Genomic DNA, 25,376 nt, shown 5'->3' with positions numbered 1-25,376 from the left:
ACTTCTAGAGTTTTGTCAAGGAATTAGCATTTGCCTGGAGGCTTTTGCAAGCAAAACACATTTTAGATGAATGATATGAAAAAGTTTGTGTGAAATGAAAACGGTTATTTCCTATGCTGGGTTTTAACCCTTTGCAACTTCAAAACTTTTAGTAACTCAATGCAGCATCCGAGCCCTCAACTCTGCAACCCTAGGATTAACCTTAGTGGTATCAACATCAATTTCATAAATTGTGGTTTGCAAGAAGTTGTACACATTGACCAGATACTGGTTGTACGAGGTACCAAAGACAAAATGAGCTTTGAAAAGCTCATCAAAACAGGCAAGAGAGTCTGGTGACTTACAAGGTACTGCATGCTTGTCAATCACAATGAAGTACTTGTGAATCGCACTCCTCTGGGTCCCCACAGCAAGCAGATAGGGTGGAGAGCTTTCCATGACGCTCTCCAGATGCCCCTGGATGCTGGTCCCAGTCTGTGACACAATAACTTCATTAGTGTGCTATTAAAATCAATCACAGTTCGCAAACACTTTGTGAAAATGTAAATTACAGCTACACATGATCTTACCATGATTTGTCCATATTCTTAAAAGTAGTTATTAGGATTAGGAATGGGGACAGAACAGCCAACTGTAACCTCACCTTGATAAACTTCACAATGTGGTCACTGGCGTGTCTGGCTGAGATTTTTCCTGGTCTCTTGCGGCCAAGTGGTGACGGTGGAAGAATGTGGACAAGGACCAAAATGGAGGACATGTCACTGTCCCATCCTGAAAGTACACATTTTCACTGAAGGTTACATCATTATATTTTGCTTTAAAAAACAACGCTCCCTTCCATTAGTATAATAATTTTATTCCAGCATACCATTTTTCACTTCCCTTGTGGATTCAGCATTTTGAACCAGGTCTTGTAGGTTGCCTGTCTGTGTGAGGCCACGGCTTTGGTCAATTACTTTCTGCTTGTAGAGAGTAGGCCACTTCTCCAGGAACTTTGCAGAGGTTGCATCACCAAACATCAGACTAAAATCTTGCTCAATCTTCAGACAAGATGGAATAAGTCAAGACAGAACAGTAAACATTATGGTGTGGCACTATCATCATGTAATATATCACAGTCCTAATCAGACTGTTGTAGAACAGAAAACAATTGTCCTGACAGTTTCATGGCAAGGCAGTCAAAGATCCACATACCATTCCTGCTATGTCTTGGAATCTTGGAAACACTGTGAATATTTCAGAGGACTTCACTGGGTCATGAACCATCTTTTGGCGATAGGTGAACGTCTGCTTCATCTTCTCCTTTACAATTGCTTCCTCAGCCGTATCCTTCATCAGTGCAATGGCCTCACAACACAGGCATTCTGTTGTTGGACAGTTTTCCTCTCTGAAGGGGTATCTATCAGCTTTCGGACCCCCTGAAAAATGGTGAAACTTTTACAGATTACTGGGTTTGTCTGCTCTATACAAGTGTACAATATTGTGTCATAAGATATAAAAAACAAGGCTCAGAAGCTCTGCAAGGATGGCCATGCATGCAGTTCTGTCACTAGATGAAAAGTAGGATTTATTTGACTCAGAAACAGAATTACTGATAAGAAATACTAAAAGAGTAAGAGACTAAGAAACACTTGCTTATACAGATGTTCACATACAATTATTCTCTGGTCATGTGTCATGAATGAGACTAACTACAATCAAAATCCCTTACATGTCAGTGACTGACACATGGCCTTCTGTCGTCCCACTGATGCTTCCCTTTGAACAAATTTCAGTCTCCATGCTAGAAATCCACTCCCATCTTCTGCATTGTAATAATGCTCCAAAAGTAAAGTATAATTCAGTTTAAGTGAGCAGGTTAAACTATCTTCATATTGATTTTTATCCTTAAAACTACAGATGCGACCATAGATGAAGATTTGCTCATTCAACAGGTCTGACCCTCGCAGTGCAGAACTTAACGGCTTTTATACCACCAGAGTTGAGCTTAGGATAGATGGCAGAGATGGTGGGCATACAGACATGTTAACAGATCTATAGTTTAAATAAAAACGTCACCCAACAGTAAAACAATTTAAATATTGACATTCTGGACAAATTGTAAGGCGTAGGAGTCCCAGAGAGTTAAAAAAGTTAGACTTCGTTTTTAATGTACTTACATAACCAAACTTGCTAGTAGGATCGGCCAGGTTTGGGAACAAGGCAATGATGCCCTTTGAGTAGTCCTCTTTAACACGCCTTGAAGGACTTGTCCTAGACACACACACTTTACTGTTTGAGATCCGAACAAAAGTATTGATGTGTAAATCACAACTTCTGCTAAAAATTGTGTTAGGTGGTAAGGTATGTAATGAGTATATGACATATACCCATGTTCACTTGTCATTTGTGCAACCAATATCTTGACCATATCGCGTCTTTTGCCATCTGTTAGGCTTTTTGTCCGAGCATACTCATTCATGATCCTCTCTCCTCCAGGATTGGTCGTCAGAATGTCTTCAATCATCTAAGTTGGAGTAATTTAAAAAAGGAACAAACTAACACTTTTAAAACAGCAATGAAATATCTAGTAAAATAAAACACACCATGATCACCCTTTCACAACTTTCATTGATGTCATTTATCACTCAATCTTCAAGTTTGGCATTTGTTTAAACTGGAAATTTGCAGTACTTACATGAGATAGACGATTATCCTCAGCTGTCTTTCTTGTAGCACTTTGCTGCAATATAATGGTGTCATCCGAGTCCCCCTCATTGTCTGCACTGTATTTTGATAAGGAGCTGCTTGCAGAGGAGCTCAACAAATCTAGCAATCATGTTAACATTTAACTGGTGTGATTAACACTGTAATTATAACACAATTTAGGTGGAAACATCCATTATTATGATTAGAGGACTTTTGTTAATGACAAGCGGAATGCAAAAATGTAACATTTTGAATTGATTGGGCCCACTACTGTTCTAAAAGGGGTGGGAGAGGTGAGCACAGAAACAAAGATCATTTTAAAATATCAAAATGAGAAAAGAAATCAGCAGATATATCTGCTTGTCTCACATATTCAGAACATGTGTTAGGCTAGCCAGGACTGTATGGATGAATGTGAAGCTCTAAGCTAATAAGCAATTCACCATAAGGATTTGGGTCTTGGGGTAAACAAATCTCCAGCACACCAAGGTCTTGTTTCTTTAGAAGAAACTCAAACACCTCCTCATCGACTTCAGTCTTCGATTCATCATAGACTTTTAAGTCCAAGGTTGGAATGTCAAATTTATTGGCAACTGTGAAGACAAAATAAGATTGCACAACCTTATTGATTAAATATGTTGTGTATTTTTTAGGGAAAAAAACAGAACAGAAGACAGAAATCAAGAGGTCATCTCTATGTGAACATTGTAACCCCAAAACAGACTTAGTGCTCCTTTCCACAACAATTCCAATTATATACAGTCTACAGCCTGTCGACTACTGCCACGTACTGTATTATTAAAGCAGCAGTCTGAGTATTACAGCAATACACCACAGATAGCTATCAACACTGAGATTGTAGCGGCATACAAATGTTAGTATCACTTATTCTTTAAAACCATTAATGACCAGCAAAGACAATGAGGGCAGCTACAGATGAGCATAATTAGACAACTCCCAAAACATAAACCAATCATTGACTGATCTGTGATTTGGGGAGGCGCAAGTTTGCATTGTATTCATTATCAGCAAGGAAATAGGCAATCAATTTGACAGTAAATATAAAGTAAGTATATTTAAAGTGTGTCAGTATAAGTATGTTGTTCCATAGGATATTGTGTCAAATTTGAAACTTTTCACTCACCACAATCCAAAAAGGATTTGAAGGTCCGTTGCCCCTCAAAACAAATGTACTTCTGACAATCCCTGTACTTCACACGTACAGCCTGCATCCTTGATGACAAGAAAAAGTTCATTTAAATCTCATTAATACAAATATGCACAAATTACAAGAGAGCAGTGCTCTGTTTAGAGTAAAACATGTGTTGCATTGACCTGCCTGCCGCTAAATACTGCCTACTAACAGTTCTCTTTTCAGAGTAAAAGCAACGTGTCTTACCGCCCAAACAGCAGCTAAAAATTGTCTAGCTCTGAAGTTCAGAGTAAAACGCAGGTGTTGCACCGACCACACTGCAGCTAAAAACCATCAACCGGTAACAGCTCTAAAGTTCAGAGTAAAACGCACGTGTTGCACCCATCAAACTGCGCTAAAACTGTCCATCAGCTCTGTTTCGAGTAAAATGCAAGTGTTGCACCAACCAAAATGCGCTAAAACTGTCCATCAGCTCTGTTCAGAGTAAAATGCACCTGTCTGCACCCACCACACTGCGCTAAAACTGTCCATCAGCACTCTTCAGAGTAAAATGCACCTGTCTGCACCGACCAAACTGCAGCTAAATACCGTCAACCGGTAACAGCTCTAAAGTTCAGAGTAAAATGCATGTGTTGCAATGACCAAACTGCTCTAAAACTGTCCATCAGCTCTGTTCAGAGTAAAATGCACGTGTCGCACCAACCAACCTGCAGCTAAAAACTGTCTAATAGCTCTAAACTTGAGTGAAACACACATGTAGCACAGACCAACTACCGCTAACAGCTTGCTTTTCAGAGTAAAACACATGTCGCACTGACTAACCTGCTGGCAGTAGTCAGTAAAGTCCGCCAGCTACTGATAATAGCTTATACCGCTCTGTTGAAAATGTTAAACAGGTGATGCACCGATCCACTGGGCGTACATACTGTCCATAAACCACTAAAAGTGGTGTAACTTAATGTTACTGTAGCTAGCTAGCTAGCTAATTAGCTCTAGCTAGATGCTAACATTGGCATCTGACTATGCAAATCGTGCAGTAACAGTAAGCCTACACTACAATGCTAGCTAGCTGTAATGTTGCTCAACAGTTTTAATTTGCACACAAAGTTAACAAATAACAGTGAACTTACCTGGAATTCTAATTAAGTTCAGAAATGAAGAAATTCTGTGGTTCTGTGAATGACTTCTGATGTTCGACGGATCCACGCTCTCGATCTGTCCACTCTTTCCATTCACGAGACACTTGCAAATGGACAATGGTGGCAAAATATAAATATAACCAACTTTAGTGGGCGTGGTCATGCTGTTTTACTCCAATTGAATTGAATCTGTATTTTTGCTCCCACTCTAGCGGCCGCTGGTAATAATTACACTCTATTTAATTTCACTACTTGAGAGGAAAATAATTTTAACTCCAGAAAAAACACTCTCCAAATTTTACTGTGTACAAGTAATCTAGTAAAAACCATAGAAATCACAGGAGTATAACAAAATCATAAAACAGCAAATTAAAAACATTGACAGGTCAAGGAATCCGCCTCAAGCCTTCATCAATGATTAAAAAAACACCAATCGGGACAAGTTCTTCCAGTTTAAAACTATTTTGTAAGGTGTTCCAAGCTGATGGCACAAGAGTACATAAAATCCCTTTTACCAAATTCAGTTCGGACAACTGGAACAGTTAGCAAGAATAAAGTTCCGCGATGAAGAGAGTAGCCACCACATTTCTGAAGAATAAAAATGCCCAAATAAAATAGTAGTAAACCCACAATGACGTTGTAAATAAAAGTATACCAGTGACTGAGCCAACGAATGACTAGAGAAGGCCAGACAACCCTGGTATATAAAGTGCAGTAGTGCGTAAGGGTTTTGCAGTTTAAAATAAATATCAATGCTCCATGGCAAAAATATCCCCATAGTCTAGTACAGGCCTAAATGTAGCTGATACTAGCCTCCTTCTGGCTTCAAAAGAAAAACGGGTCTTATTCTTATTTAGGTCTTATTCCTAAAATAAAATCCCAACTTCAACTTCAATTTTTTTGTAAACTGTTGAATATTCAATTTAAAAGAGGCCGTCATCAATTAAAATTCCAAGATATTTATATGAGATTACAGCCTCAATCTCATTTCCCTGACAGGTAGTAATAGGTGAAAATATCAGAGGTCTATTTCTTGCTTTAGAAAACACCATTAGCGCAATAATATCTGATCGTGAGGTCATTGACCTAGTTTTAATGGCTCTGCGCCCGCATTATCAAACAGAACTGACTAGAGAAGTCTACTAAAGCCTGTGGTCGAATGTGCTGGTACTTGCACTCGTGTTGACAACTCAGTACTGTCGGTTGAAGATTGTGTTTTTCTCTTTCTTTCAAAGACCCAAGTCATTATTAATTTGACTGTTTCTTGTGAAAGTTAAATGTTGAGGTTTTGAAGTTTTGAGGCAGTTATCAACTTGAGTTTATGGGGTAATACACTTTTCCTGCAGCAGTGCATTTCGTGACAAACCTCCACTCCGATGCCCGATTAAATCAAGAAAGTAAGGATCACTAAAGTTATTTTGTGGAAGTGTGGGTTATGGATGAGGTAGCCTAAGTGCAAAGAGGCTGATGTGCATCTGCTTGAAAACCAAATATGTGACCTCTTTACCCCCCCCCCCCACCCCCCATGTTGCATCACAGCGTTAGTACCCTAGTTAGGGCCAAGGTTGTGGTTAAGTTGTGATGATTACGGTACACCGCACTCAGCGAAGACGTGCAGTAAAGAGGGGTCCTCCAGAGAACCATAAAACTGTCACAACACATCACAGGCGTGTCAGTCGACTCAAGCTGCCTACACTTCGAGAACGTTGCTAAAATAAAGAGCAGAGAACCAGAGACCTCAGAGAGCGATCATCACTTTCTCAACTTGACACAGGCTGAATATTGCATTAAATGGATCTGAGTGGAGAGAAAGAGTAGAGACAATTCCTAGAACTCCTTTCCTCTAGCTGAGGACTAAGCAGAGACTCAGTAGAGTAAAGGAAAAGATTGGTTTTATCCTCAACTGGTCAGTCAGGCTTTACTTGGTCCAAAATGTTGACAATATCTGCCAAACTGGGGGTAAAAACATATGGAGTGTCCTAAATGATACTGTGGAAATCATGAGACTGGGTTGGGAAGTCTTCCTCTTTGCAAATGGAAGCAACCCAAATAGGTCTCTGCACCTTTGTATGCATAGCCTCTCTGCACGAGGAGAGTGCTCAACAACAGAGGCAAATATAAATGTAAAACAGAAAGTAAGAGCCCAACTTCATAATTAGAAAGTACTTGGGTGGAACATTGGAATAGAGAAAATCTTTGCACGCTATAATAAATGATTCTAACTGAAGCAGTGCTTTATAGAATAGTCAAAATCAATGCATTGGCAAGTTAGCATTGAGTGTGTATTGCCCTCATGTATGGGGTTAGAATAGATTCATTTGAGTTCACCTTCCCTTACATTAGTTCAAGCTAAAGCAAAGTTACCTTGAGCTGCTTGCACCTGGGGTGATTTCATTTCAAGGTAATTATATTTCTCCCAAAGAAATCAAGTTAAAAGCATGCAAATTGTTTCCAAGAAACCTATGGTGACAAAACGTTGAACTGCAAGGACAAATATCCGGACACAGTTTGAAAGCACTATTTCGAGATGAACAAATCACACCACACTACGGGAGATGCATATGAAACTGCACTTTGGTCCCATTTCTAAGGGCTCTCCTACTCTCACATCCATCTACCAACTCTAAAGAGGGGGGCAACTCAAAGGCACCATCAGCATTGAGGTTTGGCTGAGCTGATACATGGGTGTTATGTTCCAAAATTGTCTCCAGATTGTCTCCCCACACTAACAAAAGAATACCCCCACCACCTCCTCTTCCACCCACCCCTCTCCTCCCTTCATCCCCCAATCCTCAGTTCAATGTTTTAAGAATCAGGCGCCTGAGAAATAGCCGATATTGGGAGACATCAGGCAAGACCTTAATTCAGTGGAGAGAGAGATAAAGAGAGAAAGAGAGAGAGCTGTTGGGCAGGTGCAAGCCGTACACATACAGGGTGGCGATTAGGGGGAGAGTGGCCCTGTGTGAGGCGAGACGAACATCTGTGCCTATTTCGGCAGCACACAAAAGACTAGAAGGGGGAAGGGGAAGGACCCCAGCCTTTCCAACATGAACTAGGCCTCACCAAACACCACAGGATGAATTGCATGTCCCAATTTGAGGCTTTCAGCGCCACTCGTCATTAGCATTTGAAAACCCAGGGACATGAGTGCTGCTCACTGGGTAGCTCATGGGGTTTGAGCGAGTGACTTAAAGCTTGAAGTCCTTGCCACAAAGCCCAGTGGAAGAATCATATTATAGTGTATACTGCAGTACTTTGTCCTCTTAAATCTGATTAAATCGTGTAAAATAAATTTCCCTGAGGATATACTCAACATGGCATCTCTAAGTTACATTATGGCCAATCTTTTTAACCTACGATTAAGAAATCCCTACGGAAATATCTGCATTGACCCTATCTTGCACTGACTGCACATCAAGACTATACACAGAGCGTACAAAACATTAGGAACACCTGCTCTTTCCATGACATAGACTGACCAGGTGAATCCAGGTGACAGCTATGATCCCTTATTGATGTCACCTGTTAACCTCTTACATCTAGACGTTCCGCTAGCGGAACACCTGCTCCAATATCCAATGATGGGCGTGGCGTGAAATACAAACTCCTCTAAAATCCAAAAACTTCCATTTTTCAAACATATGACTATTTTACAGCATTTTAAAGACACCCATTTTTCAAGCTAGCATATAATGTCACAAAAAAACAAAACCACAGCTAAATGCAGCACTAACCTTTGATGATCTTCATCAGATGACAGCCCTAGGACATTATGTTATACAATGCATGCATGTTTTGTTCAATCAAGTTCATATTTATATCAAAAACCAGCTTTTTACATTAGCATGTGACGTTCAGAACTAACATACCCCCCGCAAACATCCGGTGAATTTACTAAATTACTCACGATAAACGTTCACAAAAAACATAACAATTATTTTAAGAATTATAGATACAGAACTCCTTTATGCAATCGCGGTGTCAGATTTTAAAATAGCTTTTCGGCGAAAGCACATTTTGCAATATTCTGAGTACATAGCTTGGCCATCACAGGCTAGCTAATTTGACACCCACCAAGTTTGGCCCTCACCAAACTCAGATTTACTATAAGAGAAATTGGATTAACTTTGCTGTTCTTCGTCAGAATGCACTCCCAGGACTTCTACTTCAACAACAAATGTTGTTTTGGTTCCAAATAATCCGTAGTTATATTCAAATAGCTCCGTTTTGTTCGTGCGTTCAGGTCAGTATCCGAAGGGTGACGCGCGAGCACATTTGGTGACAAAAGATTTCAAAATATTCCATTACCGTACTTCGAAGCATGTCAAACGCTGTTTAAAATAAATTTTTATGCTATTTTTCTCCTAAAATAGCGATAATATTCCAACCGGGCGACGTTGTATTCATTCAAAGGCTGAAAAAAAATTGTGAATTCTCATGTCACTGTTCCCAGCCTGACCACTCACAAACAGAGCTGCTGTACTTCGCCCAGAGACTGCAGACACCCCATTACACTTTCTGGCGCCTTCTGAGAGCCAATGGAAGCCTTAGAAAATGTCACGTTAAAGCAGAGATGCTGTATTTTCGATAGAGATGCCACAGAAGGAGAACACATTTTCAGACAGGGCACTTCCTGTATGGAATCTTCTCAGGTTTTGGCCTGCCATATGAGTTCTGGTATACTCACAGACACCATTCAAACAGTTTTAGAAACTTTAGAGTGTTTTATATCCAAATCTACTATTTATATGCATATTCTCATTTCTGGGCAAGAGTAGTAACCAGTTTAAATCGGGTACGTTTTTTATCCGGCCGTGCAAATACTGCCCCCTAGCCCCAACAGGTTTTAAGCATGTGCCAGTTTAGGTCACCTAACAGTACGAACTCTGAAGATAGATGGGGGGCTGAGGCACAGCTGGGGGCTGAGGGGCATAGACCTGGATAGTATGACAGAACTCTGCAGGCTGTCTCTGCAGTAGATTGCAACTCCGCCCCCTTTAACAGTTCTATCTTGACGGAAAATGTTGTAGTTGGGGATGGAAATTTCTTAATTGTTGGTGGCCTTCCTAAGCCAGTATTCAGACAAGGCTAGGACATCAGGGTTGGCGGAGTGTTCTAAAGCAGTGAATAAAGCAAACTTAGGGAGGAGGCTTCTGATGTTAACATGCATGAACCCAAGCCTTTTACCGTTAAAGAAGTCAACAAATGAGAGTGCCTGGGGACACACAGGGCCTGGGTTAACCTCTACATCACCAGAGGAACAGAACAGGAGTAGGGTGAGGGTACGGCTAAAGGCTATAAGAACTGGTCGTCTAGTGCATTGGGAACAGAGAATAAAAGGAGCAGATTTCTGGGCATGGTAGGATAGATTCAGGGCATAATGTACAGACGGGTATGGTAGGGTGCGATTACAGCGGAGGTAAACCTAGGCATTGAGTGACGATGAGAGAAGTTGCATTTCTGGAGGCGCCAGTTAAGCTAGGTGAGGTCTCTGCATGTGTGGGGGTGGGACAAAGGAACTATCTAAGGCATGTTGAGCGGGACTAGGGGCTCCGCAGTAAAATAAAACAATGAGAGCTACCCTAAATAACAGTATACAAGGCATATTGACATTAGAGAGAGGCATAAAGCAATCACAGGCATTGATTGGGAGAGCTAAGACAACAGCGGGTAAACAGCTAAGACAACAATGGGTAAATGGCGATGAATGGGCAGAGAGGGTCAGTTAGCTACACACAGGGTCTGAGTTCGAGGCTGGGGCCGACAGATAAACAAAATGAAGTAGCGTGTTAATTAACAGTCCAGCAGGCATCAGCTGTGTAGCCGAGTAATCATAGGGTCCAATAAGCAGCAATAGATGAAACAGGGAGCCGCTAGTCATTACTACGCTAGGCGAGCGGGAGACACGGCGTTCAGAAAGCTAGTGGGCCGGGGCTAGCAGATGGGTCTTCACCGACATCCACGACACAGAGGCCGGTTGAGAGCACATCGGCCGAATTACGTCAGCAGTCCAGTCGTGATGGATTGGCTGGGCTCCGTGTCGACAAAGGGTCCAGGCCAATTGGCAAGAGAGGTATTGTAGTTGGTGTACTTCGTTGGGTAGCCGGGAGATGGGCCTAGCTTGAGGCTAGCTCGAGGCTAACTGGTGCTTGCTTCTGGACAAGGATGTTAGCCACAATAGCCACTCAGTAGCAGCTAACTAGCTGCGATAATCCGGTGTAATGGTCCAGAGCTTACGGCAGGAATCCGGTGATGTAGTGGAAGAAAGCAGTCCAATACGCTCAAGGCTGATATCGCGCTGTGCAGACTGGCAAGTATTATCCGGGCTAAAGCGACTGGTGTCTAAGCTAATTGTGAAGACTGCTAGCAGGTGCTAACAATGACTATATAGCAAGTAGCTAATTAGCTGTCTAGCTACTGATGGCTAGCTTCTGATGGAGGTTCCAGTTATGTCTAAAAAATTGCAGATCCATACCACATTGAGTGAGGCAGGTTGCAGGAAGGTATATTTCATTCGAAAATGGATAAAAAGGGTTTGAAATATACTTCAAACATATACAAAAAAAATTGAAAAAGAGTCTTACTGTGACGTCCTGACCAGTATAAGGGGTTATTTGTTATTGTAGTTTGGTCAGGACGTGGCAGGGGTGTGTTTGTTTTGTGTTGTCGGGGTTTTTGGGTTGTGTTCTATGTTTTGTATTTCTATGTTCTATTTTCTAGTTTTTCTATTCTATGTCTAGTTTATTGTTTTGACCTTCAATTGGAGGCAGCTGTTCCTCGTTGCCTCTAATTGAAGGTCCTATTTAGTAGGGGTGTTTTTCATGGGGTTTTTGTGGGTAGTTGTTCTTTGTATAGCCTAGTAGCCTTACAGGACTGTTTCGTCATTGTTTTTGTATACGTGTTTATTTTTGTTTTCCTTCTTCAATAAAAAAGATGAGTATACATATTCCCGCTGCGTTTTGGTCCAATCCCTACGACACCCGTGACAGAACTACCCACCACCAACGGACCAAGCAGCGGACGAAGGAGCGGCAGCAGAGCTGTAAAGAGGACTGGACATGGGAGGACATCCTGGACAGCAAGGGATCCTACACGTGGGAAGAGATCCTGGCCGGAAGGGATCGCCTCCCATGGGAACAGGTGGAGGCAGCCAGGAGAGAGGAGATACTGGCGGGTGAGTCACCATGGAGGAAGGCTGAAGAGGACCGGGGACGCTATGCGGGAACACGGCTGGCAAGGAAGCCTGAGAGGCACCCCCAATATTTTTTTGGGGGGGGGCACAGGGGTAGTTTGGCTGGGCCAAGGGTGAGCCCTAAGCCAACTCCTGTGCTTATTATGGGGAGCGTGTGGTGAGGAGAGCGCCGGTGTATGCGGAAGTGTGCACGATCTCGTCCATGCGCACGCACAGTCCGGTGCGGGCGATCCCAGCCCCTCGCAAGTGCCGTGCTAGAGTGGGCATCCAGCCTGGAAGGAGGATGCCTGCGCAGCACATCTGGCCACCAGTGCGCCTCCTAGGCCCAGGCTACCCTACGCCTGCTCTACGCATGGCAGCCATCAGGTCTCTGCACAGCCCAGTTCGCCCTGTGCCAGCACTCTGCTCGTGCAGGGCTACTGTTACCATCCAGCCAGGACGGGTTGTGCAGGCGGTGCGCTCCAGACCTCCAGTGCCTACTCATGGCCCGGTGTATCCAGTTCCTGCTCCTCGCACTAGCCCTGAGGTGCGTGTCTCTAGTCTGGCACCTCCAAAGCCAGCACCACGCACCAGGCCTCCAGTGCGTCAGCCAAGTCCAGCTCGTCTTGCTCCTGCTCCTCGCACTAGCCCTGTGGAGCGTGTCCCTAGTCTGGCGCCTCCTAAGCCAGCCCCACGCATCAGGCCTTCAGTGCGCAGTCCCCGTCCAGAGCTTCCGGCAACAGTGCCCCGTCCAGAGTGTCCGGCAACAGTGCCCCGTCCAGAGTGTCCGGCAACAGTTCCCCGTCCAGAGTGTCCGGCAACAGTGCCCCGTCCAGAGTGTCCGGCAACAGTGCCCCGTCCAGAGCTTCCGGCGATAGTGCCCCATCTAGAGATGGCCCACAGTCCGGAGCCGGCAGAGACGGCCCACAGTCCGGAGCCGGCAGAGACGGCCCACAGTCCGGAGCCGGCAGAGACGGCCCACAGTCCGGAGCCGGCAGAGACGGCCCACAGTCCGGAGCCGACAGAGACGGCCCACAGTCCGGAACCGACAGAGACGGCCCACAGTCCGGAACCGGCGCAGCCAGAGTCGCCCTCCAGTTCGGAACCGGCGCAGCCAGAGTCGTTCGGAACCGGCGCAGCCAGAGTCGCCCTCCAGTCCGGAGCTCCCAGAGTCGCCCTCTAGTCCGGAGTAGCCAGAGTCGCCCTCCAGTCCGGAACCGGCGCAGCCAGAGTCGCCCTCCAGTCCGGAACCGGCGCAGCCAGAGTCGCCCTCCAGTCCGGAACCGGCGCAGCCAGAGTCGCCCTCCAGTCCGGAACCGGCGCAGCCAGAGTCGCCCTCCAGTCCGGAACCGGCGCAGCCAGAGTCGCCCTCCAGTCCGGAACCGGCGCAGCCAGAGTCGCCCTCCAGTCCGGAACCGGCGCAGCCAGAGTCGCCCTCCAGTCCGGAACCGGCGCAGCCAGAGTCGCCCTCCAGTTCGGAACCGGCGCAGCCAGAGTCGTTCGGAACCGGCGCAGCCAGAGTCGCCCTCCAGTCCGGAGCTCCCAGAGTCGCCCTCCAGTCCGGAGCTCCCAGAGTCGCCCTCCAGTCCGGAGCTCCCAGAGTCGCCCTCCAGTCCGGAGCTCCCAGAGTCGCCCTCCAGTCCGGAACCGGCGCAGCCAGAGTCGCCCTCCAGTCCGGAACCGGCGCAGCCAGAGTCGCCCTCCAGTCCGGCGCAGCCAGAGTCGCCCTCCAGTCCGGCGCAGCCAGAGTCGCCCTCCAGTCCGGCGCAGCCAGAGTCGCCCTCCAGTCCGGCGCAGCCAGAGTCGCCCTCCAGTCCGGCGCTCCCAGAGTCGCCCTCCAGTCCCGGAGCTCCCAGAGTCGCCCTCCAGTCCCGGAGCTCCCAGAGTCGCCCTCCAGTCCCGGAGCTCCCAGAGTCGCCCTCCAGTCCCGGAGCTCCCAGAGTCGCCCTCCAGTCCCGGAGCTCCCAGAGTCGCCCTCCAGTCCCGGAGCTACCAGAGTCGCCCTCCAGTCCCGGAGCTCCCAGAGTCGCCCTCCAGTCCCGGAGCTCCCAGAGTCGCCCTCCAGTCCCGGAGCTCCCAGAGTCGCCCTCCAGTCCCGGAGCTCCCAGAGTCGCCCTCCAGTCCCGGAGCTCCCAGAGTCGCCCTCCAGTCCGAGGTCTCCAGCGACGCGCATCAGCCCGAGGTCTCCAGCGACGCGCATCAGCCCGGGGTCTCCAGCGACGCGCATCAGCCCGAGGTCTCCAGCGACGCGCATCAGCCCGAGGTCTTCAGCGATGCGCCTTAGTCCAGAGACTTCAGGAAGGGTAAAATATAATAAACAGTTAGCGGGGGGGACAGGTTAGGTTGGGGGGTAAGGCCGGAGCCTGAGCCACCTCCGTAGTAGGAGGTTGGGGAGGGGGAGGTGTAGCACAAGAACTGGTTCGAATCCCAGAGCTGACTAGGTGAAAAATCTGACAATGTGCCCTTGAGCAAGACACTTAACCCTAATTACTCCTGCAAGTCGCTCTGAATAAGAACTGCAATGCTGCTGGGTTTTTCACGCTCAACAGTTACCTGTTTGTGTCACACCCTGATCTGTTTCACTTGTGCTTGTCGCCACCGCCCCTCCAGGTGTTGCCCATCTTATCCCCTGGGTATTTATACCTGTGTTTTCTGTCTGTCTGAGCCAGATCGTCTTGTTTGCCAAGTCAACCAGCATTTCTTTTCTCAGCTCCTGTTTTTCCCAGTCTCTCTTTTTATCGTCCTCCTGGTTTTGACCCTTGCCTGTCCTGACTGAGCCCGCCTGCCTGACCACTCTGCCTGCCCCTGACCTCGAGCCTGCCTGCCGCCCTGTACCGTTTTGGACTCTGCCCTGGCTATGAACGCTTGCCTGTCCCCGACCTGCCTTTTGTCTATCCCTTGGATTATAATAAATACCAGAGCTTAAACCATCTGCCTCCTGTGTCTGCATCTGGGTCTCCCCTTGTGTCGTGACAGTTTGTATCAACAATAGTTCACCACCCAAAGGACATCCAGCCAACTTGACACAACTGTGGGAAGCATTGGAGTCAACATGGGTGAGCATCCCTGTGGAACACTTTTGACACTTTGTAGTCCATGCCCCAACGAATTGAGGATGTTCTAAGGGCAAACAATATAATATTATAACAAATGTTTTGTACACTCAGTGTATATACACTATGCTGACACTCTCACACAAAACCCACACACATTCACATACACACCCAAAGACACAACACACTCATCATATATTGCTGCCACTCTGTTCTTTATTTTACAATTGTTTTATCTATCCTGATGTCTAGTTACATTACCCTGCCTTTTTGTACATACATGTATCTACCTCAAATACCCTGCACATTGATCTATTACTGGTATATAGCTTCATTCTTATGTCACATGCATTGTTGGGAAGGGCTTGTAAGCAAGCATTTCACGGTAAAGTCTACACCCGTTGTATTTGGTGCATGTGACAAATAACATTTGATTCGATTTTTGTAATTCTTACACCAGTTAGCCACATGAAAGAAATCAACAATCTGCTATCTAAACAACATTCAAGGCCCTTTGTGGAAGTTTACATATCAAAGTTGCGTCTCCAGAATTGGAGGGAAAAAATCTATCCATCGTGAACAATTTCAACAACTGTACCTTTTGAGTATGTCGAGTTATTTGAAAAACATAATGTTATTAATATCATGAAAAATAAAACACCGACTGGTATGTGGTGCATCAAACTTTTCAGAAGTGAATGTCACGTTGGCATGAATGATCGGGAGACAAGCGCAGGAATGCGTAATATGGGTTTTTATTTCACCCAAATTACGGCGTGGCGTGTAAGGGCACGGGGACGAAGACCAAACAAACACGTAACAAAAACACAGGGTTGAAACCCAAACAAAAGAGCGAGGAGTACCTTGAATAAATAACACACGCGCACGATGTTTAACACCCGTAATCATCTGCGCAATCCACAAGGGCACGAAAGCCCAAAACACACAGCACAGGTACTCACACGCACCACCGGACATTAACAATAATCGACAGCACCATGGTGAACAAAGGACACATAAATACAAATACAATCAGTGGGAATAGGGGTCAGGTGTGCGCTATGAAAGTTCCAGAGTGACCCGTGACAGTGAAGACTCTTTGGACGGGTTATTACTTATTAAAATGCCACATGCAAATATCTGTTTTCTTAAATATTCCAATACATTCCAAGATTTGCTGAAGTGAATTATGAATGGTAAATCATTATTATTATTTCTAAATCAGTTATTAGTTATGACATCATTGCGTTCTATCTTAGTCAATCTGTCTTGCTCAGAAATGGATATCCTTTGGAGGGTAATAGGGAGAAATCAGTGATCACTCCAGACCAGGTTAACCAGGCCTAAAACCTATATATGTACCTTGATGCAATAGGATATGTGGAAAAACTGCACTTCAGATGCAACACCTTTGATTTTTGGAATTATGTGCGTATTGTTTTGTATTGCTAGATATTATTAGGAGCTAGAAACACCAGCATTTCCCTGCACCTGTGAGAAAATCTGTGTACTTGACCAATAAACTTTGATTTGAATTTGTGGGGGAAATCATGTGAATTAAAACAAAATGCTGTCTGGACTACTAATATTTGCTTTGAGGAACATAACACAATAGTCAATTCAGAGTGCACCATAGAAAATTGTATCTAACATCCAGGGCGTAACACTATAGAATATTTACTTATTATCATATATCATATATGTAATAAACAAAAGACATATGTGAAGCCATATGTAGAGCGGCAGGTAGCCTAGTGGTTAAGAGTGTTTGGCCAGAAACCAAAAGGTTGTTGGTTTGAATCCCAGAGCAATCTAGGTGAAAAATCGATGTGCACTTACCCCTAATTGCTCCGGGGCACTTAACCCTAATTGCTCCTGTAAGTCACTCTGGATAAGAGTGTCTGCTAAATGACTGAAAAAGTGTCAAATGTACTGAATAAGTTGATAACCTCTCTGGTAGTATGGAGGGCCTGTATGCACATCTAAAAGGTCCATATGAAAAATGTCCCCCTTTTCAGTCAAGAGGCCAGTACCCAATCACTCCCTCTGCTGGAATAGGGGACCCATGATCTAACCTCCTACAGAGCTGCCTAGAAGCGCCATGAGGTGGCAAACTAGGCTTTTAGTCACTAAAACTCACTATTCTCTGAGTTGCTCAAGCTCCTCTTTCATTCCAAAAATGCCACAAAATTTAACCAGGCAGGTCAGTTAAGAACAAATTCTTATTTACAGTGAAAGGCCTACACCGGCCAAACCAAGGACAATTGTGCCCCGCCCTATGGGACTCCCAGTCATGGCCGGTTGAGATACAGCCTGGATTCAAATCAGGGTGTCTGTAGTGATGCCCCTAGTACTGAGATGCAGTGCCTTAGACCACTGCGCCACTCGGGAGCCTCACATTACCCCCAGTGAGGTGAAATCATTTCAGGATGAGAGGGCGAGAGACACACAGCAGAGACAGGGAATTGGTTGACCCGTTTTCTTTTACATAAGTATATTTTCCTGATCTTGAGTCAGATGGGTAAAGACATAACAATACATTATGCATGTCGCTGAAGTAATATCTGATGAAATTCTTAGCAAACAGGTGGGTTCAAGAGCAGGGCCTAATCACATATGTTGAAACAGATACATCAACATTGGGCTTAACATTTCCCATACTGGCATTGTGAATAGCTTATAAATCCTAACAAATGAGGTATACTGGAGTGATGGGAAAATTATCTAGATTCTAGTTGATCAATATATATATTTATTTAAATGTATGTTGATATGATTTTAAATGATGGCGTTAACCCAGAGTTGTATGCAATCTGAAAGTAATCATATCTAATTGTCAACTTGGCCGGTGCTTGATTCCCACATTAAATCCCCAGATGAGAACAAGTAAGGAAGAAATAAGGAAAATTGGCAAGCTTGAAGTCAGCATATTTCCTAATTTACTGAAGATAAAGCAAAAAGGGGGGCACACGGGTCAAGTATTGTAACAGAAAGCCAATAGAATCCAAATTTGGTGGCATGCATACTGACGAAACAGTCTGCATCAGCTCAAACAAGTATGAGGAGCAGCAGAGCGTTGTGTTCACATGCATGCATAATATGTACAGTATGAGAGCGAGAGAGAGAGAGAGAAAGAGTGAAAGAGCGAAAGAACAACAGAGAGAGAGCATATATGAAAGCATGATGTGTGTGTGTGTGTGTGTGTGTTCGTGGTGTGTGTGTGTGTGTGTGTGTGTGTGTGTGTGTGTGTGTGTGTGTGTGTGTGTGTTCGTGGAGTGTGTGTGTCCATTCAGGACTTATATCGATATGAGCCAGGGCTTAATCCTTTCACTCTGATGGCTTCAATGACAGGCATACCATCAGATAAGAGGTCATTGAACTGCAGCCGCCACCTCTTCATTCAGAATAAATGGGGTGCACAGAAAGTGCACCTTTACTACGAACCACATTGCTTTGGTCATAATGAAAATGTAATGCATTTTGGGTTCCTGCCTCCATCACCATTGTGGCAGACAGCTCTGATATTGTTGATATTGCTTGAATAACTTGCCACATTTGTTCCTTGATATGGTACACTGAGACGTATTTTCATTGTATGAGAATGCCAACTGACTCACATGCGACGGCTATATTATGTCAAAAGAAGGCTATTCCATGCCAAATCTTTTATGTAACTATCATCTGGGATTTTTTTCCCTCTCTCTAAAAGAATTCAATTCAACCTATTTGTGAGCTGTGGCCAGGAGCTGTCTGACAATGTTATGTGCTTAACCTCACCAATGATATTGACTCGTTCTGCTTTTCATATCGCAAACCATTTTAACAGTTCATGTCTAAAATTGAAACAACGCAATGGGAGTACAAAATATTCCACACCAAACTAATCCACCAACCTTGGATCCAGTCCAGATCAGGGATACACAGAAGAGAGTAATACATCTTCATATCAATGAATGTGATTTTATTATTTCATCTCTATTATCCCAGCATGAACAAGGTAAAGTATTAATGAAGCTCTATTTTGGTTTTGCTAACCTGCAAGGTTGAAAGGGACAGGAGAACAGGTTAAGTGGAAGGAGAGTTGTCCTAGTATCCATCTGAGAAGACATGACTATGGCTTTATGCAGCATCTATCTCCAGTTCCACTGAGACACGAAAGGCAAAGAGAACCACAGAAAACGTTGATTGAAGCACAGTTGAGACATGCTAATGCCCTGAGTTTGTTTTCATTTTCGCAGGACTTCAAGCTGTGGCGCATCATTCTATTTTTGCATGCACCGTCACAACATGTGTTTCTGTCCACTGAAGCCTGAATGACTTCCTGGCATTGGACAATCATCTGGGGACAACTGTTGGATGTTTATTTTGGCAGAAATATATAATGCGTTCATGCCCGTTTCCTTTGGTCTGTCTGGTGGCCCTGTGTATCATTGTAAATCCAAATGGAAAGAAGATATTGTAGATATTGTTGCGCAGGATAGTTAAAAACAGAATTAAACCTTGCCTCGAAACAGTACACAAGCAATCTGCAGTAAACTGATTGAACAAATGTTCTAATCTTTATCTCGCTTTTACCTAGATGGTTTTAAGAGCTAGGCCATTAAAAGAGTGAGGACTTTTAACACCAACCCATTAACACAGCAAAATACTCTTTGTCACCCTGCATTTTTCTCAATTAAATTCAGTTATCGTGGAGAAGCAATTTAGACAGCCGAGGGAATAATGAGAGAAAAGTGCATAAGAAATATAAAGGTGCGCTATGGATGCCTGCATGGTGACATCTTTTGTTCTATTTTTCCAGATAGGCAAGATAATGACGCGTGGCGAGGGGGGCAGAGAAAAGTGACGCTCACCACAAAGGTGATCTTTCAAACTGTACAGGATAATCATGGTGTAGGGAGGCCGGGGGTAGAAGGAGAGACATATCTCCTTTGAGATCAAGGTCAAAACAATTCACATGGAAGAAGGTGGAAATTCAGTTTCAGAAACACTCACAGCCTCCTGAAACCGTATTGATCTAGATTCTGGTTCCTCTTCCCCTCCAGTTCCAAAGTAATGTTTCGAATAGATTATTTTCTTGTCATAAGGCCCACAATGGATCACTGTTAAGAATATACTGTATGTCAAATGAGAAAGGAGGCAAGAGGGAGGTATTGTATGAGGCCCATTGTATAAGGCATTTTCAAAGAAAAACAAAGTGACCTACCCATCAAGACAGTCTTTAAAACGCCCTCTCTTCCCAAGACCTGAAATTTAAATCACTCAAGAGTAGAATATGGTATATTATCAGTGTTTTATTGCGGAATTTCAACAAAGACTCGAAATACCCCTGTATTATAGGTTCAAATAAGACACCTGCAAGTTGAGGGAATGTTTGAAGGGGTCCAGAAGGATTATCATGAGGATTGAGGGAGAAGAATGCTTTGGTTTCGTGGCTAGATAGCCACTAGCCCTAAGGAATGTAGCACTGTTTTCTACATTCAGTAGGCTGAAACTTTACACACACAGATCAATACCCCCCTAGCATAAGGTCCGCTGAGGCGTTGCGGTGAGCTCAGCCTTGAATGAAACCGAGCAAAGTGCCCTTTACAACAAAGTGAGAGCTTCTTTTCCTTATTCATTAATTTGATTTATGCACTTTACCAGGAACTTGACGCATTGGACCCAAATACCGGTAGTCCAACTTTATTTAAGTAATAGTGTTGTCTATCTATCTATATAGGTCGAAGAGTTATCCTTAATTAAAATGTTGCATGCATAGGCTAGACATTATGAGAACAAAAACTATGAGAAAGACTTTGCAAGCAGACAATCCAGAATTAACTTTAAGCAATCCGAAGAAACAAACTTTAGGGTGTATTTAGCCACATTTGATAGACGGCTAAAATGTGTAAGAAACTTTGCGTAGTCACTAATCGTCATAGAACTGCAGGCATATGAGACTCATGATGTGGGAATGCTACTCTCTGACTTAGAAAAAGGAATAGAACGTGTTAAACATCTTGCATCGTTGAGATTTTAGGGCGAAAAACATGGAAGAGATTCAACTTTTGATGTTGTAAAAGTAATTTTTTGTACCGCTTTGTTTTACACCATATTTCATTTTCTCCCTGACTGTTGGATGTTGCTCAAATGTAGTCTATCCCCTCCACCTCTCCTCTCTTTTATTCCCAGCACAAATCCCTATTTTATTACCCAGGCAGCCGCACAGGGTCCTGACCCCACTTCCCTATTGCTGTTTCCTTAGCGTTTGATGCTTGGCTTCCTCTATGCACTCGCTTTTATGGAGTAACTATGAGCCAACTTGTAGCCAGTATGGACTTTCAGCTGATGGATGGATGACCTGACAGACAGATGGAGAGAACGGATGACAGCTGCGTCGCCTCAGATTAATTCATACGTTCGCTTTTTTTGCTGCTCTGATCTGAAAGAAATTAGGTGTTGTCCTCTTTTCTGAGGATTTGATTAAATCATTTAATGAATTTGTCAATGTCAAGAATAAGTGACGCTACTGCAGCCTACGTAATTTTCATAGTTTTTCAGCAGTTCGTTTCTTGACTGAGTACTTAATTGATCAACTGAAGCCATTTTTTGTCATCTCACCTGGATGTTTATGGGAAAACACACTCAATCATCCACTCATCAGCACCATGGCTAAGTGACTTATTCCATTAATTACTCCTGTTAATCAGATGCGGATGCATCTAAACAGCTGTTAACGAGATATCTCCACTAAGATGACTTTCTAATTGTGACACTCTATTACGCATACATGTTGCGTTATATCATTTTCTTTTGAATTCTCCTAAGTATTAAGTTACAATGCTTACTTCTTGCTGTACATTTATGTTATTCGCAATAAGATATGGGACTTTTCTCAAAGTTAGCATGAAAAACAAAAAGTAAACACAAAAACTCTTTAAACTGCTGAAGAGGAAATGAGTAAAGGAGGGCATCTCAGGCTTTCCTCTGACAAAAATATGTTATTCTGAAGCCAAATCCCCAAAACAGAAAGCAGAGAATTTTGGGTGAGTGAGTCCATGTTGATGAAGCTCCCCTGTGTTGGGACCTGACCTGTGTATTTTGACAGAAAATCACAGACATCAATCATTAATAGGAAGAGTCCTGCTGTCTGGCCAGCCTGCTAGGGAACTACAGGAGCCAGACACACACACTCTCAAATAGCTCTCTTCGCTAGGCTAGAATAATTGTGCGGCACCCCTGGCTATCGCACCATGTCAATGTCTCGTTAGCCCCTGTACTGGCTCCTCTGTAGCCCGTAACATCAAGGAAGGTCAGTGCAGAGCCTGGCACTGTCACACTGAGCTGAGCCGAGGACAGACACAGCCAGGCCCAGCAGTAACTGGGCCGGGAGGAAGACACCGAGGCTGTGAATGATGTGAGCTGTGAGACTCAGATCTATACTACACTGCTCAAAAAAATAAAGGGAACACTTAAACAACACAATGTAACTCCAAGTCAATCACACTTCTGTGAAATCAAACTGTCCACTTAGGAAGCAACACTGATTGACAATAAATTTCACATGCTGTTGTGCAAATGGAATAGACAACAGGTGGAAATTATAGGCAATTAGCAAGACACCCCCAATAAAGGAGTGGTTCTGCAGGTGGGGACCACAGACCACTTCTCAGTTCCTATGCTTCCTGGCTGATGTTTTGGTCACTTTTGAATGATGGCGGTGCTTTCACTCTAGTGGTAGCATGAGACGGAGTCTACAACCCACACAAGTGGCTCAGGTAGTGCAGCTCATCCAGGATGGCACATCAATGCGAGCTGTGGCAAGAAGGTTTGCTGTGGCTGTCAGCATAGTGTCCAGAGCATGGAGGCGCTACCAGGAGACAGGCCAGTACATTTGGAGACGTGGAGGAGGCCGTAGGAGGGCAACAACCCAGCAGCAGGACCGCTACCTCCGCCTTAGTACAAGGAGGAGCAGGAGAAGCACTGCCAGAGCCCTGCAAAATGACCTCCAGCAGGCCACAAATGTGCATGTGTCTGCTCAAACGGTCAGAAACAGACTCCATGAGGGTGGTATGAGGGCCTGACGTCCACAGGTGGGGGTTGTGCTTACAGCCCAACAACGTGCAGGACGTTTGGCATTTGCCAGAGAACACCAAGATTGGCAAATTCGCCACTGGCGCCCTGTGCTCTTCACAGATGAAAGCAGGTTCACACTGAGCACGTGACAGACGTGACAGAGTCTGGAGACGCCGTGGAGAACATTCTGCTGCCTGCAACATCCTCCAGCATGACCGGTTTGGCGGTGGGTCAGTCATGGTGTGGGGTGGCATTTCTTTGGGGGGCCGCACAGCCCTCCATGTGCTCGCCAGAGGTAGCCTGACTGCCATTAGGTACCGAGATGAGATCCTCAGACCCCTTGTGAGACCATATGCTGGTGCGGTTGGCCCTGGGTTCCTCCTAATGCAAGACAATGCTAGACCTCATGTGGCTGGAGCGTGTCAGCAGTTCCTGCAAGAGGAAGGCATTGATGCTATGGACTGGCCCGCCCGTTCCCCAGACCTGAATCCAATTGAGCACATCTGGGACATCATGTCTCGCTCCATCCACCAACGCCACGTTGCACCACAGACTGTCCAGGACTTGGCGGATGCTTTAGTCCAGGTCTGGGAGGAGATCCCTCAGGAGACCATCCGCCACCTCATCAGGAGCATGCCCAGGCGTTGTAGGGAGGTCATACAGGCACGTGGAGGCCACACACACTACTGAGCCCCATTTTGACTTGTTTTAAGGACATTACATCAAAGTTGGATAAGCCTGTAGTGTGGTTTTCCACTTTAATTTTGAGTGTGACTCCAAATCCAGACCTCCATGGGTTGATAAATTGGATTTCCATTGATTATTTTTGTGTGATTTTGTTGTCAGCACATTCAACTATGTAAAGAAAAAAGTATTTAATAAGATTATTTATTTCATTCAGATCTAGGATGTGTTGTTTAAGTGTTCCCTTTATTTTTTTGAGCAGTATATTATTGAACCCTACTCAGACAAGACCAGTGACAAGATTTCTCAGACAAGACGAGATGTTTACGTTTTGTTTATTCAACATAACATAGCCTAGATGTGGTCCATAGGCTACAATATACTTTATGGTCCTTCAAGCCAGATAGAATCCATTGTCAGTGTTGCTGTTATGACAGAGAAAAGGGGACAGATAGTATCGCCCCACCTTTACTATCCAAGTATCTCCCCACCTTTACTATCCAACTATCCCATCCTTGTCGTCAAATGTTGTAACAAAATCATTTGTGGCAGATATTTTGCATCTAGGTACATTTATTGACCAACCATCATTGCAATGCACAATGTTCATGGCTCAGAAGTCTGAACACAATAAATCAGTGATGTGAAACAACAAAAACAACAACAGCAACATAGCCATATGGAACATACTGTAGGCCTACACATCGATCCCTTCCGTACTACTGAAAATAATTTCACAAGACATTTCAACAGAAATTGCTCCCTACAAAATACAGGGTACGAAAACCACACGTCACACAGCAGTCTTCTTTATGTTGACTCGAAGATGAGCCTTTACAGCTGTGACATTGACTAGTTCAATGAAATAGGCTTTGCAACACTCATTACATATCCTTGCCTGACGCGAATCCTCAACTAACCTATTCCAGTTTCAGAAATGGATTTTTCCAGCCTCATGTGATTGTTCCTTTGTCCTGTTTTCTCTCTGTAAACCCTGTTTGATTCTGTATAAGTAACCCAGTATCCATTTAAGTTTTCTGAAAAGCCCGATAACAGTTTTCAGTGGAGGAGGAAGGGGATGAAACCTGACAGGTGACGAGACACAAACAGGAAATTTAGCCGGTCCAAGAACCCCAAAATACGCCCAATTTATTTCACTCCGCCGACAGTCTTTCATCTTTATGACTGTGCAGAGGTACTCATCAATTGGCAGAACTATTAGCCGAATCACACAATGTGTTTTCTCTCCCTACTTCTCTTCTCTTGCCAGACAGGTCAGATATTAGAAACCTGTATTATCTGGTCTTCCCAGAGATGCCGATGGAAAAGTTGATTTGCAACGCCCGATTGAATCTCCTTATCTATCATCCCTATCCAGCTGTCCCAGCAGACTGAACACAGAGACAGCGATGGGCTATCTGTACTGAGCG

At 44.4% G+C, this 25,376-nt stretch overlaps 1 long non-coding RNA gene across 1 annotated transcript; it reads right to left on the bottom strand.

Moving 5' to 3' along the window:
• Nucleotides 1-877: 877 nt before the first annotated feature.
• Nucleotides 878-1,823, bottom strand: LOC106610709 (uncharacterized). Its single transcript, XR_014378674.1, has 3 exons — nucleotides 1,712-1,823; nucleotides 1,195-1,418; nucleotides 878-1,040 (listed from the first exon to the last, which is right to left on the bottom strand). It is a non-coding gene; the product is annotated as an uncharacterized LOC106610709 (long non-coding RNA).
• Nucleotides 1,824-25,376: the final 23,553 nt, after the last annotated feature.

Source organism: Salmo salar, chromosome 09 (assembly GCF_965601325.2).
Source record: "Salmo salar chromosome 09, fSalSal1, whole genome shotgun sequence".
Classification (NCBI taxonomy): domain Eukaryota; kingdom Metazoa; phylum Chordata; class Actinopteri; order Salmoniformes; family Salmonidae; genus Salmo; species Salmo salar.
Note: the sequence above shows the minus strand (reverse complement) of the source record. Positions and strands in the feature narration are given on the sequence as shown.